An 18,353-nucleotide genomic window follows, 5' to 3' on the forward strand; every position below is an offset into this window, starting at 1 on the left:
TATGAGATATTTAGAGCGAAATGATTTGGGTTTATCAAATTTTATAAAAATAAATTTATAAATTAAAATGATTTGATATATTTTATAGATTATAAAATTATTTTTATCGATTTACTTTTATAAAAATCTTATACGTGTGTTGCACTTCTCAATTGCATACCGAATCCTCGACAATACCTTGCGTGCAAAATAAAGCCACCCAAAGTCGGCCACCTTGTGTCTAATGTGGAGACTTTTTTTTATATATAGCTAAAATTTAGACTTGCATTAAGATTTGACTAGGCCATTACCAATACTCTCAAGGGAGACTTCCGTAGTTTTGTCCCAATCACAGGAACAACATAAAGATTGTTGCCCCTGTCCTAAAAGGGAATTGCTTCTCCCACAGAAGGTGGCACTGATGGTGACCACCAATTGCATTTTTTTTTTTATTTCTTTTACTTAATTGTTAAGTAATTATTTTAAAATGAATTTTTATTTTTTTAAAAAACATTTAATGAATTTAAAAAAAATAGAAAAAAAAAAACAGAAAAAGACAAATTTTTTTTTGCCTATTCGATAGTTGTTTCGGTGGACTCCCTCTGTGGGAGTAGCACCTTCCTATCTTAAAAATAGTTCTGTTACTTGGCTCTTTCACAGTACTAAAATTTTGGAGGACCATAGCCCCCATTCCAATCGTGGGTCCGCTACTGTGCATTTTCAACTGCAATTTGCACGTCTTTTCGCATGTGAAGACAAAGCAAAATGCTATAGACAACAACCCTAGACACGGTGCGTGCGTTGGGCTTCTCTACGAAGCAAACCCCTCCCATTCCCTTCGTCTTCTCCACTCCCAGTTATCTCCACGAACCCACGAAGCCACCATTGAAGACCACTTCATTATCTCCACTCAGAGCCATAGCCACTCTCCCCTTCATCTTCTCCATGAATCCAGCGAAGCCCCCTTCGTCTTCTCCACATCGAAGCCATCTGAACTCCACCATGTTGTTTTCTCCAATGACCCATACTTAAACAAGTAAATCACAAAGACAAACACGCTTAAAGGCCAAACAAAAGAATCCAGAAAAGTGAAGCAAGAGAAAAAGAAAAGTCAGAAACTGGGTTTGGAGTAGCAAACAGAGACCCAAAAACTACTAGCTCTTCTTTCTCCTTTGTAGAAATACTTTGCTTCATTTCTATGCTCGAATCTCTTCTGGGTTACTTTCCGTTTTGCTCATATTATAGTTTTTCATTTTGGTAATTCCCTCATATTAGCTTTTACGTAATGGGCTGGTGTTGTATACTTTCCGTTTCATTGTAAAGGTTTTAGTATAATAAGAGATTTTGGATTTTGGATTCTGGGTCCTTGTTGCCAAGTCTTTCCATTAGGTTCTAAAATTCTCAGATTTTGCAGGGAAAATAGCAGGTGGGTTTGTGGCTAAAACCGTATTTTGCTTCTTTGGTGATTTTGTGGGTTTGATTGCTCTAGTCTTTTTCTCGGTTACAGATTGTTTGGAGGAAGCCATTGCTAAGGTGTGTTTCGAGTTTATGAATTTCAACAGTCTTTGTGCTCTCAGATTTGGGGAAGTGTCCCTAATTTCACAAGTCACGCACCGAAGGATCCATTTTTTTTTAATATATCGGCTGATGTGGTATAAAGCCACGTAAGTCGATTACTCGGTGGTTTCCCACCGCATGTTGTACATAGCGGGATGAATTTATTTTCATGTAATGTCTGCGTGTAATAGACAGTTTTCTTCGTATATATATCAACAATGAATAGAGACTCCAATAGCAGCTAAATCTGCCTCTCGAACCGAATCAGCCCAATTACACCTAGGGCTATAAATGAATCAATTTGTTTGATAGCCCACTCGGTACTCGTTAGGTTAAACTGGAATCGAACTTGATTTGTGAAAAAAAAATTTGCCTGTGAAAGCAGATACCTGCTCGATTAGTAAATGACACATACCCGACAAGACTCGACTCGACTAAGGCTCGTTAGGGCCCGCTTGTTTATGCCCGAGTTGACTCGTTAGCTCGACTCGATTAAAACTCATTCATATATTGATAAATATATACATACGCTTATGTTTATATACATATATATATTTATGCATTAGTTAATAATATAAGCATAATACTTTTATAATTAAATAATAATATGTAACCTAATTATTTATGCATATATATTGAATATACTTCATAACTATATTTTATAATTTGTATAATAATTAATCGATAAGATTTAATTATTTTATATACTAGTATGTGTGAACTATATATGAAATAGATATATGTTATCACATATTACATGTATGTATTAATAATTTATGTAGGCATATAATATATTGTTATTATGGATAAATATAAACTAATTAGATATTAATTATTTATAAATTGTTAAAATCTTATAATTCAATAGAGGTTCTCCTTGTTAGTTGTACAAATTCAATATTAGATCTTTATTTTTTATTTATCTAACTTATTAATTATTACTTTTTCTCTCTTTTTCTAAAATTTTATAAAATATATTAATTCAAATTATTTCATTACTATTTATAAATTTTTTTATTACATTTCATCTCAATAACTTAACCAGATATATGTAATCTTTTCTTGAAAAAAGTCAAAGAACAAGGACATTCATCCACAAATAATCTACTCAACCTCTGGTCCCTATCCGCACGCCACACTCCTAACTTGGTCGAACCCTGTTCTTTCCCACATCATGGTTTATTCTTCGTCTTCCCCTCATACATCTCACTCGACCAGATCCTTTACGCACCGCACCATCGTTCTCCTACAGACATCTCACTCTCGTTCTCCTTCTCCTTCAGACATCTCACCCTCGTTCTCCCTCAGACCTCTTAACTCTCCCTCTTCTCCTTCTCCTCCATCAGACTCTTCTCTTTCATGCCTTGTCTTTCTCACTGCAAGGCCCTCACCGAACTAGAAAAATTTCTGCTTTCACTCGACATAGCATTCAGCCCCGAGCCGCTCTTAACTCTCCCTCTTCTCCTTCTCCTCCTTTAGACTTTTCTCTCTCACGCCTTTTCTTTCTCACCGCAAAGCCCTCACAGAACCCTAGAAAAATTTCTGCTCTCACTCTACGTAGCATTCAGCCCCGAGCCGCTCTCAACTCTCCCTCTTCTCCCTCTCCTCCCTTAGACTCTTCTCTCTCACGCCTTTTCTTTCTCACCTCGACGCTCTCACCGAACCCTAGAAAAATTCAGGCAGCATTCAGCCCCGAGCCGCTGGACCGATTCACCACATTTTAAGACCCATCACCCTCACCCCCTTCTGTAGAAGAAATCTTCGTTAAATGTATGTTTTTTTTTCCAATTCATTTTAATGGGACTCACTTCGTCAAAGGTATGTTTTTTTTTTCCAATTTGAATTTTTACAATGAAAAATGATCCACCTATCTAGTTCCAATTCGTGTTAACAACTGGAACTGCTCTCTGAGTATTGAATTTCTTAACTTCAATACTTGTTGTTCGCATGAATAAGGAAAGGTAAAAGATCTTAGATAGAATCTGAATTTTGTTGGAGATTATTGTTTTGATGTTCTATTTCCATGTTTCGTGGCAATAATTATTCTGATAATTTTTATTGATGTTAATTATTAAAAGAGGTTTTTCTAGGAGGTGCGAGATTTGATGTATGAAGCTAATGTGCTTGATGGTGGCCTGGATAACTTAGGGTTATTTTTAAAACAACATAAATCATGGTTGTCCAGGAGAATTGATCTTCTCCTTAGATGGAGCACTAATAATGATGTGCTCAGGTTTTCGAAATGGTTCTGCCTAATAAATTGGCATCTTAAAGACACTTCTTCACATTTATAACACCTGTTTGGATTTATATGCCTTGTCAACATCTCTTCAATACATGCTTGTACATGGGCAATATTATAGTGCCCTTTTTTTAGGAGTATAATTCCATATAGGTTTTTCTTTGTTCTTTTGCTCTTTTGATTCTTCTTGATGCATGAAAAACATATTAGATTAAGAAGACACATTGATAATAAACATTAAGACATGTCGATATTGCCTAAATACCCAATTTGTATGGGGGTACTTAATCTTAATTGTGTTGGCATTTGAAACTTCGAAGTAGATGAGGAGCTTGAATATGTGACCTAAAATAGAGGTGAGTTGGTCATTGCTGGGATTTTTAAATTAGAAGCTTTATTAGAATAAGTAATTGACTATTTCATATAAACCTAAGCATTTATAAATATAGTAATTTGCATGATATGAAGCATGTGATCGTTGATGAGCCTTATCTCTGTTCAATAGCTTTTGTTATGGTTAAGAACTTCAAAATGTTAGCATTGAGGGGAGATTTGCCCATATGTGAAGGGGAGTGTTAGAATTAACTATTGTTATCCACTTAACTTTTAGAGTTAGTGACAATTAATCAATATATTTTCATGGTCTATTTGGATATATTCAATCATTCTTTTCAAACTGGAAACCAAATTGGTTCCAATAATAATATTATGTGGTTATTCCCTTTGGTGCACCCCGTTTCCAAATGTTATCCTCACACTTTGGACTCTAGCTCTGTGTGCTTCCTACTCGAGGATGCTTAACCTCGGTTTTATTTTCTTAGAATTTCCCATTTATCTAATTTAGTTAGACTTAAGTGGTGTATAGGTACAAAATGATGTTAGAGGTGATCTGTTTATGTTGTGTAATATTATTGTGTTCAAAGTTAGAATTTATTAGGTGATTGAGAGTCAGGACTCTTGTTTCTGATATTTGCCATTAAACATTTTTTAGTCAATATAAATCTAGCCTTGCAATTAGACAATTTTACACTTTCATGAAAAGAGCTCCAGATTTGTTTTGTTTCTCATTGTTTATATTGATATGCAATCTTGGTAAATGCAGGCTCATTGTCATTTTACAAGATAAAACGTATGTGTATGACATAAATAAAGTAAAAATATTGGACGCTATTGATACAGTGCCAAATCTAAAAGGTTGATTGAAAATACTTTCTTTTGTTCCTATAATGTCATTACACAAATTGTTCATCATTTATAATTTTTTTCATAGAATTCTGATCATTGTTTATCTTTGTCTTCACTTTTTTTTTTTAAAACAAAAAACGTTCTGATATTTGTTTGGTAACTACAATTGAAGTGGGACCCAACCTAAAGAGTCTTTTGGGAGGTGGAAATCAAAAGGTCATCTGGGAGTTAAAAATCGAAGGATCTTTTATGCAACAAATGGTCATTTAAATTGTAGGGGGAGTGTAAAAGATGGGTAAGTGAATGATCACAATGAGTGAAGTGAAACTCTTGGCATTGTCGTTAAGAGAATAATAATTATAAGTAACCGATATAAGGGTGAAAAAACTAAGGTAATTAGGAAAATGATGAACTGGCTCAGCTAGAGTTAAAAAAATGCTTCAAAAACTATATAGGTCATAAATTCAAACAGTAAATAAAATCCAGAAATGATTTTTTTATCAAATTACCATTCATTAGTTCTATAGGGACGAGAGTACTTTATGTGGATACTTGGAGAGCATCTTTATCTGTGGTATCTTTCACATGTTTCCTTTAACAATTCCTTCGTTATTTATTTTGGAGTTGTATAGATTGAAAATATATGGGCTTAGTTTGGTATACTGCATCTATCATGAAGCATATATAACACTTGTAATTTAGTGTTACTCTTCTTGTAAGCCTTCTTATTTTTAAAATAAGTCCTCGTGCTATGTCATTTTCTGTGGTCATGACTATCAGGAACAAAGACATACCTCTTCAATTTCTGACTTTCTTTCTTTTTAATAGAATTGACTATGTAATTTCGGAATCAAAATCATACATCTTCATCAAATACTTATATTCATAGCATATAATAGTCATAGATTTTTGATAAGTAAGTTAATGTAATTATTAAAGAAAAGCTATAAGGGTGCTACCCAAATACACAGGAATTTATAAGAGATGCACCTAAAAGCATCTAATGGTCACATAAAATAGAATCTCTAAAACTTTATATGTCACACTAAAATTTTTAGTTCTGCAGTTCTGACATCATGTTAGATGCTTAAATTTCTAAATGTTGTCAAACAATAAAAGCACCCAGATTTGTTGTTAGCATTTTAAACTGCATCTTAACTGATTTTAGATAGATTTATATTTGGTTTGAAAAAATAATAATGTTTTATTGATGTGAACAATAGATGCACCCAGATTTGTTGTTAGCATTTTAACTTGTTAGCATTTTAAACTGCATCTTAACTGCTTTTAGATAGATTTATACTTGGTTTAAAAAAATAATAATGTCAAACAATAGATGCACCCAGATTTGTTGTTAGCATTTAATGCTATTCATCTTGTTAGCATATTAACATGCATCTTAACTACTTTTAGATAGATTTATACTTGGTTTGAAAAAAAATAATAATGTCAAACAATAGAAGCACCCAAATTTGTTGTTAGCATACCTTATTTTGTCTGCAAATTGTTATCATAATAGTGATCATGGTTTATATGATGTGGAATATTCTCCTCCTACCTTGTAATAATTCTGATAATGAAGCATGTGGGTAATAATTCAGTGTTGCACTTAAAGTAGTCATTTGTCAGTCATCACATAGATTAACTATGGCATCAAGTCAATCATCATCATGTGTAGTTAATGATCTTGAAATGGAATCACTGAGTTGTTGGTGTGGTTTGAAAGCACCATTAAAGATCTCCCACACTCACAAAAATCTTGGAATGAAATTTTATGCTTGTCCGAATTATGGAAGGGTAAATAATTTGCCAATTTTTTGTATTGCTTTTGAATGCATGTACCAAAATATTTATTTACATGAAATTTGAAATTTTTGAATTGTACACAGGGAAAAACAAGATGTCAATTCTCCATTTGGGTAGATATACTTCAATCAATATTATTTGAGAAAAACCTGACAAGAGAGAATGAAATTCGGAAGAGGGAGGATGCTTTGTTGTTGCATGAGTATAAAACTCAAAGAGAAAAGAACAAACTAATAGAGAGAGAGAAAACGCTTCAGAAGCAAGAGGACGACCTTCATAGAAGGATAGTAGAGAATAGGGTTGTACGTATAATGTTGTGTTTATATTAGATTTTATCTCTCATAATAGTTTTTGGTTGGTTCTGAATGTAGATGTATCATGTTAGTTTTAAATGAAAATAGACTGATCGGATCCTAACATGTATGATATATTATCTATGAATATAATTATGACAGCTTATATGGATATTAAGTTCAATGTTTTGCATGTGTAGTTGGTATAGCCATTTTTGAAGTGATATTTGGCATTTACAAGATTTTTTTTGTATTAGATATTTAGAGTTGGCAATATTTTCGACAAGGAAGCTTTATAGGAAATGTACATACTTTTTATCCATGTCGTTCCCATATAAGAAGTGATTTTGTTTCTATGCCAAATATGAAAATCCTTCACTGGCTATTTGAGGAAAAATAACTGTTATAAGCAGATTGATAAATGATTCCAGATCCTAACGTACATACGATACAGTTGCTTCAAAATGTAAAAACAACTAAAATGAAGACGCTAATGTATTATCACAATCCCAGTTAAAATCAAAAAGAGACTCGTTGCAATTACTCAATACAGGTCCAAGAGTTTGTTACAAATTCATGAAAACATCTCCAAACTGTACTCACTCTCGTTTCATCCTCTGGTGAAAACAAATGCACCACCAAGTTTATCAAGCATCCAATGCTTTGGAGCATTGAGCCTCTTCATATGCTTCTTCAATCCTCTAGCCTGTTATAGCCATAAGCATAAAGTTAACAAACCAAACAATCCGGCTCGAAAGGAAAACTAATCAAACTATATTTCAAATATTACAATAAGACGATGAAAAAAATGATATGCATTATGCAAAGTCATCTGGGCGATCGACCAACTATAAACATAATCAGTTGATAATGTCTGAACCAAACGAAGTAAATATTAACAAATTGATTGTGGTATTTCAAAACCAATTACACAAATATATCCAGGATTGACGTGTGAATAAAATTTTAATAATTGTCTCGACTCCTAAACGGAAATAACACCCCAAATATCCAAAGAAATATATTCTCCAACAATGATATACTCGCAGAGAGAATTCAATTAAAAAAAGCTCAAGAAGATCAGTTAAGAGAGCGCAGAAGGTTAAGAAAAGGGAAGGAACCATTTTGGTTGTGTGAGCTCGAGGATCACAGCGGATGTGGCCGAGCCTCCGCTGCTTGCCCTGGCGCAGAGAGAAGTAAGAAGAGAGTCCCTTAAACCCTACGATGATATTGGAAATTGTGCATGGGCTACATGGAAAATAGACCTCTCGTGAGCCTAGTTTAATCTCTTATGCGGGCCAGTGTATTTCCAGTATCACTATCAAGTGCCAAGACAGATGAATCCTTTGTTGCAACAACTAAAACTTTCTTCTCAAAACTGTGTAAACTGCAGGTTTGGAATTGGAGAGAGATGACACCAGCACTAATTTCACTGGCAATATGGTTTTGATATAATAGAGTGGATGCTTCTATATCAATTACTGAAACCTGTATAAAAAATGAGTAGACAGAAGTAAATTTATGTGACAGTAACATAAAACCTGATGATAGACAGCCTACCAGGAAAACTGGAATACTAGCTGAACTCTATAAATATAAAAACTATTTAAGAAGTGTTAACCTAAATACAACTAAGCCCCCAGCAGAAAAGTACTATTATACAGTATGCTAATAACATGGTACGTATAAAGTGCACACTTAACCTAGCTATTTCCTATCAAAACTTGTTCTCGAAACATACTGTCATCATTCAAGATCAACCATATTAAGGTTGAGCTCAAGATCTTTCCCATCCCCCAGCCACACCCTATACCACCCAAGTGAAGGTCTAGGGGCCTTTCAAGAATTCTATTAATTATACTTGGACACAAATGTAAATAACAATTCATTAGCTATAAAATAGAAGGGAAGAGCCAGGAAAATAAAAGTGAATTTACAAGTCCTTGATCAGACCCAATACCCAACAGCAAGATGTCTTGAACTGTGGCTCATGTTCATAGAAAGCACCGAGCCATTAATCTTTCTAAGTTTAACACTCTGGATGATGTGATTGTTTCCTTTCTTTGTACTTCCTGCCAAGGAAAGTTAAAAAAGCAATCATTGACTTTGGACTAATATGTGAACCACTAGTAAAAAGGAGTATAAACTGTTTTCTGCGGCATATGGCTCGGGTTTAAATTGAAAGATGCGGACCTGAGGATCGTATATATATAGTATAATACCAAAATTCTCCTAAACACCGAAAAACTGATTAAACTTCAGAAATTGACATGGCAGAGACAATTCACCATTCCACTCTGATCTCCAGAAACAAGGAGCCGAGACTTGCCATCAAAATACAATGCTGTCAGTGCTATACCACTTAATGAAAAATCATCCTCACTCTGCAGTAAAAAGAAATAAGTACAGTAAGCACAACAGAAAAACTTAAATCCATTACCTTGGAACAATCTCGCAAAGCAATTAAGAAATTTACTGCCTTAAATATCCTTCTAGGTTGCATTATGAAATCCCAAATGAGAACCAAGGACATGTTCATTAAGACATCTCTTTTTTGGTACAAGTAACATGCCCATCATGTCAGAAGTAAAAGAGGTTCAAATTTAACTTCAAGTAGAAACTATTGGATCATTATTCATTGTGCAAAGCCTATTCATCTCTTCATCCTCCAGATCTCCTATTTCACGACTCTAGCTTATAAATTATAATAAAAAAAAAAAAAAATTCATTGTAGAAAGCATGTTCTGGAGTGAGAAGTCTAAGCAGTAGTCATCCAGTCAGCAGTAGGAACAATGCTAGTCAGACTAATAAAAACAAAGTTAACAGAGGAATAATTGTTCCTACTGATGTAAATCACATAAGCAACTAGTTTAGAACTTACCTGTTGCTTCAACGATAAAATTGGGAGAAGAAAGGGACATGATACATCCCAGAAATTCATAGCGCCATCACTATGTCCAGTAATGTACAAGTTTTTAACTTTGAAAATGTAACGCCCCAAACCCAGTTGGCTTGGAGAATTACTACCTGTCACTTAAGAACATGTTTTCCAACACAACTAAAATAAAACTCCAAAACTTTATTAGCAAAAACTCAATCTCAAGTACTCTAAATAACCACATTGAAACTCTACAAAGTTATTACTGCAGCAAAATAAGCTAAGGAGTCCAAAATCTCCCGGTAGTCATAACAAACCAAACTAATAACTTCAAAAGTCTTACTAAACCCAAGCCCAAGATATAATTAAATCTAAAAGACATAAGACATCAGAATTCCTTCTTCTAACATCCTCTCTCAGCTTAATCATGCTCACCAATCTAATCTAGGTCCTCAGTTGGACTCTCCACATTATCTGAAAAATATTATGAAGATAGAGGGTGAGTTATCAACAACTCAGTAAGCAGAAATCATATGCTAGCGTGTAAACATGAGCATTTACAAAGTAGAGCATGCAGAATAAAATATTTTCCAAAGTTATCATGCAGAACAGAACATATTTTCAAAAGTAACAGAGCGATGGTTTTAAGACAAGTAAAACTCATAGTGCTTTGGCATAACATAAACTAAGTATCATCATCAGATCAAAACAGAGCATCAAACAGAGCAGAGACCATGTTTCACCCCCGTGGTAGGGTTGTGCTAACCCCGGTGGCCAAACCAGGCAGAGACAGAGGTGAAATCTTTCCTTTATTCTTCTCAGAGCCCCGAGTGTGCACACAGGAAAGACCACAATAAAACCACTTTGTTTCCAAAGTGGATGCACTCAGAGACAGAGAAGTTGGTACCAACCCAAACAGAGCAGAGCATAACAGAGCAGAGCAAAGTAGAGACAGAGTCAGATACGAAAACCAGTACACCATGCCAAAGGTTTTCAGATGTTATATCAAAATAATACAGAGTACCAAAACAGAATCAGACAGTTTATACACGCTAAACACAAAAGCCAGAACATCTTTCTAAATAAATGCACAACTTTTCATATTCTCAATATCGCTCTTTTTTTCCAGATTTCAGAAACCACATGACAGAATTTAGCTCATTTCTACACAATGCATGTCAGACCATATTTTTCTCTTTTTCGTACAGATTTCATGAGTATGCAAATAAACGACCGAGGTTGGTTTTGTTTTTCTCAAGTTCTCATTTCACCACAAAAATATGTAAAGTTTTCATAAAATCAACCTCAGTCTCAAATAATTCGTGTAAGGTCTAGCATAGGAACCCCGCTTACCTGACTCCTGCAGCGCATTATCTATGACTTGAATACGGTCTCTATCCGTCTCATCACCTATTCATAAAAATAATATAAACTAAATATTAAAGTCCAACAACACAAAATTGGTCTTAGATAACTTAATACCCAATTTCTAGACCATAATTCAGTAAGTCTAATCAAACTCAATCAGCCAAATAATAATCCGGACAGCCCACACTTCGACCCGAAATATTCTATACCAATCTCAATATTGTCCAATACAAGCATCAAAACCAATGTCAACTCAAATTCCAATAACTCACACTTATTCCTACAGTTCGCAGTCCCAAACAATTACTAACAATTTAATCAGGACGACACTACACACTACTCTCTCTCCGTTCACAACTCCACAACAGGAAAAAATATCTCAACACTTCTAGATGTTAAAAGGCCCCAACAAACCCTTCTAAACATTTCCAATACATCAAACCAATAATCCAAAAATATATCATCACTTCCTAAAAATCATCAATATTCACCATGACCAACGTCAAACTCAAAACACCAATATTTAAACCCGAAACAGCTAGCAAATTTCATAGCATAAACCAATCTCACACAAACAACTCCATCATCCAATCTAACCAATCCCCTTACTCCTCGGACTCAGTCCGGAACCACCAATAAATTAACAGTAAATATGAATTAGAGCATAAATACATTTAAATCTCAAAAGTTCTTTGGGAAAAATACTTACAATGCTATAATATAATTTTTGAGAGATCACGGAGGTGCTAGAAGCGGCAACGCAGCAACAAAACAGTGCCGAAAGCACTGTGGCCGTGGGTCTCAAAAACTCACTTTTGAATGGGTGTAAACGAAGACCCGAGATTGATAGGGTAGGGCTTAGGGATGTCGGTGAAGCTAGTGGTGGTGGTGGTTGGCCGTGGGTGGCGGCGCAATAGGCGGTTGAAGTGCAAAAATATCCAAAACGGAAATGTTGATGGTGGGGCTTCACCGGTGACAGATCGCAGGTGGGGTTGGGTCCATTGGGTTGCTAGAAGGTCGAGGATGATGTGGTGAGAAGATGGTGGCCGGGGGTGGCGCGACGGCGGCGCAGCGGCGCAAGGAGTGCCACGGCTTGGTGATGCGCGTGGGAGCTAACGGCGGCGCAGTTGGGGCTGAGATTACAGGAGGGTGGTCGCTGGTGGCTGGGAAGGACAGTGGGCCGGGCGGTGTCGCGCACGGCAGCGCAAGGCGGCGGGGCTGGGTGGAAGAAGAAACGGACGAAGAGAGAAAGGGGGAGAGTCGTGCGGCGCGCGGGAGAGGAGAGGAGAAAAAGAAAAGAAAAAGAAGGAGAAGAAAAAAAAAAAGAAGAAAAAGAAAAGAGGAAAGAGAAAATGTAGAGAAAGAAATGAGGTCCAATCCTCATATCTTGGGTCACAAAAACGATCCAACGGAAACGATTTTAACACAGCAAGTAAAATAAAATAATTCAAACGCAGTGATTAAAATGAAAATAAATAATTAAACCCCACAACAAGTTAATTTAATCTGAGAAGAAATTTAAACGCATAAAAATAATTAATTTAGAGAAAGCACTTCAAAAATAATTTTCGTAAACTAAAAATCATAAAAATAACACAACTAAAAATCCAACAATTTTAAAACAAGAGAATAAATTTTAAATTAATAACAAATAATCTTTCAATTAAAAAATACACTAAAATACGGAGTGTTACAGGAAAATCCACTAAAGTGGGCTGAATTAAAGGGACCTCCATCTTTCTGTTTTGTCTCGGAGGGGAGAAGTGGTTGAATATTTCTTGCCATTTGAACATAATCCTAAAATGATCAGAGATCAAAGATATAAGAAGACTAGATCACCAAACTATTAAGAATAACCATAAAAAAAAATAAGGAAAATAATGCATTGAGTCTTTATGTAAATACCAGTTCACAAAAGACTGAGATCTCCAAAATACAATACACAATTAGCAGGCCAATGCTCAACCCAAACTCAGGGACAATATGTATGCTAAGTTCCATGGGGCAAGTTTGGCATAGCCTGAATTTATTTAAAATGTCAAAATTATTTCTGACATTACATTAAGACCAGAAAAATATATATGCCAAAAGGTGGGAATGACCTCACATCTCATCATTGGCCAAAGGCCTTACTTGTGTTAGAGTACCACACTGGGTTGGGATAACAACCTCCTCAACAGTAGCACCAACTTTTGACACCGGGAGGTCAACATTATGTGCATCGTCATCAAATAGATTCCTGTAAGTCTAAATTGGAAAATAAAAATTAACATCTATTAGGAACAATATATGTATGCAGCCCAATATCTACACAACTGACGATGAAAAATGTAATACATGTTTCTTCTTTCTCTTCCTTGTAGCCTTCTCGACCATCGGGAACTTTCTTCTCGTTGGCGGTCTCCCTTTCCCCCAAACAACGTGCAGACTTAATATTTTCTTATTCTTATCACCGAGCATGTTCTCTTTTAACTTTGTTGAACCGGACTCAGTATCTAATCCTACATACTTCTGCTCAAACTCATCTAAAACTTGAAAGAATGCATTCACATGCTCATCATTTCGAGATACACACGTTGCAAATCTTAGACATCTTTTAACGACGAGGTCATACCGTCGTTCGTCCGCATTGACCTGTAAATCATCATAGCTACTCTTAACCAGTGTGTATCTTCTCTTTAAGTTTTTCCTCCATCGATCCAACACATATTTCTCTAGCAGCACATGGATGTACTTCATCTGACAGACTTTAAATGCATGCCTACAGAGAATTCCCCTCATCTCAAATAGGGCACACGTGCATTTAACTTCACATTCGTCTTCATTAAAGTAAACTATATACTTCACAATTTTGGACTGTCATCAGGTGTGGAAATTTCTTCGAAAATATTGAAGGTGGAAATGCTACCTTCTGTGCTCAAAAGTGAAGGGTTACATAAAAGCATCCCCCAAACCTCTGCTTGGACCTCTTTAAATTTTGCATTTGTGTACAATGATTGAAACTGCTTCTCAATTTTGAATAGGGATACACATGGGATTGTTTGGTTACACGATTGGAAATCAGCTATCGTCTCCGTCTCCACCTTCTTCCTCAAAGCATTGTCAAATTGATCGACAAATTCTTTTAATGTTGTACCGGAATGCACATATTCATCAAAGAAGGCGTTCATGCTTTCAGACCATTGGGTACTGCTCATACCAGCCTAGAATACAGCTTTCAAGTAAATTGATACCCAAAATGACCTCTCGGTGTACAACCTTTGCAACCATGCATTATCAATAAGGTCATACTTATGAATTAACTGCCCCCACTTCTCCTCAAATTTTTCACAACTCTGTGTATCATAGACTGCACTCTGAATGGAAGTCTTCAACCTTGCGTTGTATGCTGAGTGGGATCCTAATTTCTACGGCAGTTTCCGCATTATGTGTCAGAGACAATATCTATGTCTTGTATTCGAGAATACAATTTGAATCGCATTTTTCATTGCCCGGTCTTGGTCTGTTATGATGGCTTCGAGTGCCCGTCCATTCATGCATTCTAACCATACTTCAAACAACCACACGAAAGTACTTGTGTCCTCGCTTAAAATCAAGCTTGCCCCTAAGAGTACGGACTGTCCATGATGTTGACACCGACAAAGGGAGCAAACGGCATCCCGTACCTATTTGTTAGGTACGTTGTATCAAACGTGATAACATCTCCAAAATACTCATATGCCGTCCGACTTTGTGCGTCAGCCCAAAACACATTCCTAACTCTAAACTCATCATCCACATCTATGACGGAAACAAAGTCATCATTCATTTTCCTCATTCTCTTAAAATAGTCATTTAGTGTTTCACCACCTTCTTTATCCATTCTTAAGTATCTAGTTTTGTCAATAAAATGTCTACAATCTTTCTCTTGGAAAGCTAAATTCTCAAACCCCTCCGCATCAATCACAGGTGCTTGGAAATTTTTATTTATCCGAATATCGGCTCTATCATTCAAATCGAGCATCCTCTGACTATATTCATCTAAACATTTGTGAGATCACAAAAATCTAGATTTTTGTGGGCTAACCGTACTATGATTGTGAACAAGATCAACACTGGTCAACACCCATACCCCATTCACAATGCGAGCATTTACCTTTGCCTTACAATCAGTTTTTGTCGTTGGTCGTGGCTTTGATAAATTACTGTGGCTAGGATAGTACCTGCCGCCACGTGCATAACCAATGGTCACATACTTCGCACCCCCATCTAGATCTCTCTTCGTCCTTTTTATGATAACACCAAAACCCTCTTGTTTGACGTATCGTTTGCAATAGTCTAAAACCTCTTATCAATAGCAAATTGCATACCAGATTTTGGAGGCTCAACTCTATTATCATCATCTGATACTTCATTCATCCCCTTCGTATCAGACTCTATATTTATATCAGATGAAGTTTCTGACAACGAAGATTGCATGGTTAGGAACATTGCATTTTTAATATATACAGTGGATGTTAACTCAAATATGGTTAGAAGTGTACCTCCTAAATTCTTTTTAGCAATAGAATTGGATGGTATAGTTGATGACTCACTTGCGCAATGTGGGTAGGGCATAGTTGGCACACATGGTAGCATCGCCGAATACTGTATTTTTCGGAATGCACGTTATTCAGTAAGGGATATACGGAGGTAGAAGAAAAAATCATAAAAAGAGACTCAAATGAACTACCTGGGTTGTATCTTCACCTCGTCTCAACTCATCCAGATTACTCGACAGAGGGGATGACATGTTTGGTCCAAAGGTGGTAGTGCCAGATGCTGCAAAAAATCAACTTTGTTAGAATGACTCAAACCCACGCATTAAAAAAAATTAATATACTAAATTAACTTTATCTGGCTACCCCAAGAATATGGATATGGATGTGGATACGTTTTAGACAAGGAAGGTTGGTTGGTTAGGAACATTACATTTTTAGTATATAATGTGGATGTACACTCATATGGTTAAAAGTGTACATCTTAAATTCTTTTCACCTACAGCATTAGATGGCATAGTCGATGACTCGCTTGTGCAATGTGGGTAGGACATAGTTGGCACACATGGTGACATCACCGAATGCTGCATTTTTCAGAATGCACGTTATTCAGTAAGGAAAATACGGAGGTAGAAGAAAAAATCATAAAAAAAGACTCAAATGAACTACTAGGTTTGTATCTTCACCTCGTCTCAACTCCTCCGGATTACTCAACATATGGGATGGCATGGTTGGTCCAAAGGGTGGCAGTGTTAGATGCTGCAATTACCAACTTTGTTAGAATGACTCAAACCCACGCGTTAAAAAAAATTAATATACTAAAATAACTTTACTTTGCTACCCCAAACATATGGATATGGATGTGGATATGTTTCTGACAAGGAAGATTGCATGGTTAGGACCATTGCATTTTTAATATATAATGTGGATGTTAACTCATATGGTTAAAAATGTACCTCTTAAATTCTTTTCACCTACAACATTGGATGACATAGTTGATGACTCACTTGTGCAATGTGGGTTGGGCATAGTTGGCACATATGGTGGCATCGCTGAATGCTGCATTTTTCAGAATGCACGTTATTCAGTAAGAAAAATACGGAGGTACAAGAAAAAAAATCATAAAAAGAGACTCAAATGAACTACTTGGGTTGTATCTTCACCTCGTCTCAACTCCTCCGGATTACTCGACATAGGGGATGACATGGTTGGTCCAAAGGGTGGCAGTGTCAGATGCTGCAATTACCAACTTTTTTAGAATCACTCAAACCCACGCATTAAAAAAAATCAATATACTAAATAATTTTACTTGGCTACCCCAAGCATATGGATATGGATGTGGATATGTCATTGGAGGCATCGTATATGGCAGGTTATATGGATATACAGTTCCATAATATCCCTATAATATACAAATAAACAATGGATTAACTAAATGATATAATATCTCACGCTGCGATATTTTCAAATAACCAATGTGTATCATACCTGGGTGAGTGAAATCGATGTAGAAGGCTTGGGTGGCCTTCCATCTTCCTCTTCGCCCATCACGCTATTATTCAATAACTATTGAATAATTATGCATTGATTATCTAAACCTCATAATTAATCCTCAATAATTAATTAGACATGGTCCAAGTACAGAGGGAGTACACAAAAGGGAGACATAGTTATAGGTAAGAGCTGGAAAAAAACTGCATAAAAAGTCATTAAAAGTAGTCCAATTCAAGACAAAAGAGGCCACTTGTAAATGGGAGCAGCAAGCCAGTTATTTTTCCAAATCAAAAGTGATCAAAGACTCTATTTTTTCAAAGTAGTCCCATTCCTCTAACTTATTTTTTTTCCTTCAGATCAAAAGTGATCTAACACAACTATTTTTTCAAAATTTTATAGATTTATTTTAAAATTTTAAATGAAGCTTGTTTTTATAAAATAGAGTTATAAGAATATTATTAGTTTATAAACATATCTTCCATTTAAGTAGAGTTATGAAAATGAAATTGTAAGAAGTATGTGACTCTATCGTTATTCTTTTCAAATATATGGAAAGAGAGTAAAAGGGTCAACAAACAATCTAAGTTGGGTTTTTTTTTTTTCCCTTAAATTTCGCATTATGACTATCAAATTATCTTATTTTCATTTCATTCAAATATTTAACGGGTGCGATCACATTCTTCCCGAAATAAGTTCGATATCATTTTCATTTTTTTGAGCAACATATACAAAGAACTCTTTCTAGCTAGCCCTAAAAAATCTAATCTAAATTTTTACAACTCAATTAAAGATCAGTTTCATATAAGAATTACAAAGGCATTTCAAGTGATCAGATCAGAATCCTATAATCAGCATGATATTTTCTAGTATTATTTGGTAGCTAGCTAGTCACTTGAAAGCCGCAATTGATTAGTTCTTTTACAGAAGATAAATTATTATTTATTGTTGCCATAATGTATTCCCAACGGGGTAATTTTCGCCGGAATAGAGTTTTGCGGCGATATGTGATTGTTGCAAATAAGTTTATTGAACAA

General features: G+C 35.5%; 2 long non-coding RNA genes across 2 annotated transcripts; both read right to left on the reverse strand.

The window, feature by feature from the left end:
• Positions 1-9,204: 9,204 nt before the first annotated feature.
• LOC121250714 lies at positions 9,205-10,051 on the reverse strand. Its single transcript, XR_005937840.1, has 3 exons — positions 9,944-10,051; positions 9,351-9,446; positions 9,205-9,255 (listed from the first exon to the last, which is right to left on the reverse strand). It is a non-coding gene; the product is annotated as an uncharacterized LOC121250714 (long non-coding RNA).
• A 5,809-nt stretch (positions 10,052-15,860) lies between these two features.
• On the reverse strand, positions 15,861-17,392 carry LOC121251225. Its single transcript, XR_005937932.1, has 3 exons — positions 17,314-17,392; positions 16,972-17,061; positions 15,861-15,934 (listed from the first exon to the last, which is right to left on the reverse strand). It is a non-coding gene; the product is annotated as an uncharacterized LOC121251225 (long non-coding RNA).
• Between the last annotated feature and the right edge of the window lie 961 nt (positions 17,393-18,353).

The sequence above is a fragment of the Juglans microcarpa x Juglans regia genome, chromosome 2D, assembly GCF_004785595.1.
Source record: "Juglans microcarpa x Juglans regia isolate MS1-56 chromosome 2D, Jm3101_v1.0, whole genome shotgun sequence".
NCBI lineage: Eukaryota > Viridiplantae > Streptophyta > Magnoliopsida > Fagales > Juglandaceae > Juglans > Juglans microcarpa x Juglans regia.